Source organism: Egretta garzetta, unplaced genomic scaffold, assembly GCF_000687185.1.
Source record: "Egretta garzetta isolate BGI_Z169 unplaced genomic scaffold, ASM68718v1 scaffold374, whole genome shotgun sequence".
In the NCBI taxonomy this organism is placed as follows: Eukaryota; Metazoa; Chordata; class Aves; order Pelecaniformes; family Ardeidae; genus Egretta; species Egretta garzetta.
In genome coordinates this window covers 1,529,572-1,532,000 of record NW_009259419.1, presented here as the reverse complement: position 1 = coordinate 1,532,000, position 2,429 = coordinate 1,529,572, and positions in this window count along the sequence as shown.

The window sequence follows — 2,429 nt, the reverse complement described above, 5'->3', positions numbered from 1 at the left end:
ATCCTAAAGGTCCTTACGAGATAGAGGGTATTTATTACTTGAAAAGAAATGGAAGCAAATGCTTCCATGAGCAAAGTTGGGAAGGAGCTATTAACTTGGAAAAGAGAGAGGAAACATCAGATAGGCCTGATCTTCTATGCTTGATGGGCACAGGAACTCCATGGACCAGACTGAGGGATCCTCGCTTTTGTGAGCATAAGCATTGTACCCTGAGAAGAATTCCTACACAGAACGTATTAGCTGAAGGATTTTAACTTTGTCCTGTAATGTATTCTCACAGAGGAAGTATTGAGTACTGCTTACTGTTCTAGTTAAGATGGTTTTGGCTGTTGATTGTCAGCGCATTTGCCACTGTAAACCACTTCCAAAATCTCTGAAGAAGCAGGTGGAAGGCCAAGGAGATGAGAAATACATGGAGTAGTCAAGTAAGTGGAGGTCATAAATGAACCCCTTTTCAAGAGGCATCATCAACAATTTGTCTGAAAAGAGAAATTTGCAAAGAAGGAAGCAGGTGTCAGATTCCTTTTGGCAGCTGGATGCTTAAAAGTGTTTAAAATGAAAAGCTACCTGACCTAAAGCTCGAGAGACCGAGGGGATGTGCCTTAATGGGTGGAAGGCAACAAACACGTATCGATGGGGTTTACAACTCTCACACTGCAGGGAAGGTGCAGAACGGTGAGGAAATGTGCTGACGTGATGAAGTTCTGGCAGGATTGAGGACACTGGCACTGGCAGTGAGGAGGAACTTGAGAATGATTTTTGAGCTCTGTATTCAAACAGCTGTCTGTCTTCCGCAGCATGCTGTAGAAAAATAGAGGTTTTGAACCATTAGAAAAAGCAAAGGAAGTGCAATAGCCCAGATTTTGATCATAATTACACCCAGGTGGTTCTGAAGTGACTACACCCGTGTCATTGAAGTTGCACCAGAGCAAAACTTGTGTGAGAACTGAATCAAGCCCTTTGTTTTCTTGCATTTGTGTACCAAAAGAGCACTCTAACAGCTCTTAGTAAATAATAAATTAATAATGATATGATGATCTCCCTTATGACTAGAAGAAGTACTGAAAAATTAGTGTCAGAGTAAGAATTTGCTTGCAAGATTCTTTGAATGTGTAATTTCTGGATTTGTATTGGATATATGATGCTTTGCTGGGCTGATTTTAATTTCTGGACTGATTTTAGCTTTTATTTCAAATATCAGAAAAATCAAATTTAGTCGGTTAGTATGTGGTGAACAATACAGAACCTGCAACACATAGCTTATAGATCAAATGAGTAAGACCTTTGGTCTGTTCATCATAAAACCCCTGAATGCCCAGCAGAAAGTAGTCATGAGAACAGCTAGTGAAAGAAGCAAGTGCTTTTGCCGTCTCCCTGCTGTAAAGCGAATAGTATTTTAGTAGTTGGTTTCGTTTGTGTTTCCCCATTTGTGCCTCAGAATACACCAGATTGCAATGTTACATCACATTTTAATGACTGGAACTGTGTCCTGAGATCCCCCTCCGACCACACCACAACTTCCTTCTTTCTTTTCCAGTCCCGGCTAAGAGGACTGTATGCAATTATGCTGAGGACATAATTCAATTAATTATTGACAGAACACGTAATCACCACTCAGATCTCTCGCTGATAAATCTCTTCTTTGCTGCTCTCTGACTTCTGTTTGCCATGCACGAGGGAGGTAGAAAGGCAGTAAAAATGTGTTTTAAAGATAGGACGTTTCTCAATACTCTCTATCAGCTGGCTTCTGACACCCTGGGCTCTTTAGATGTGAAGCGTATCGTTCTCGTCTGTGCTAAACAAGTATCCCCAAGAAAACTCAGTGGGATGGAGGCTTATGATTCATTTTAACTGGAGGATATAATGGGAGCAGATAACTTTGATTTGTGCAAAGGAAAAGTGTGATCTCTTTCAGGGATTCTGGGCATTCACAGCGAGTTTTTCTTCTGCTGCTGATTAAAGAGAAAGTGATAAATAAGAGCTTTGTGTTCGGTTTAAAGGAGGAATGTAGCTTTAGAAAGCTGACTTATTTAGGAAAAAAAAAATAAAAAAAAAAAAAATCCTGACCTCCGATAGCCTTTGACCAAAATCTGCTAGTAGAAGAAAGGAAAGACGAGGCTGTTTCTGTAGCTATTAAAACCCACGTAAGGCCAGTGATCATTTCTGTCCCTATGACCCGAAAATGTCCTGGGGGCCGGGCCGGGGACGTGCCCGGGGGTTGCCCGTAACTTCGGATTACGACTGAAGCATGCCAAAAGCGGATAAGGAAAAGAGATAACGAGGTGAGAAAGCAAAGAAGGGCTTTATTGTAGAGTAAGGAAAACTAAGCTGTGGGGGGCGGGGGGAAAGTAATCGCGTAGGTCGGGGCTGCCCTTGCTGCCCGCGCAACCTCGGCTAACCCGACGCCGGCTGCGAGGACGCCGGAGCCG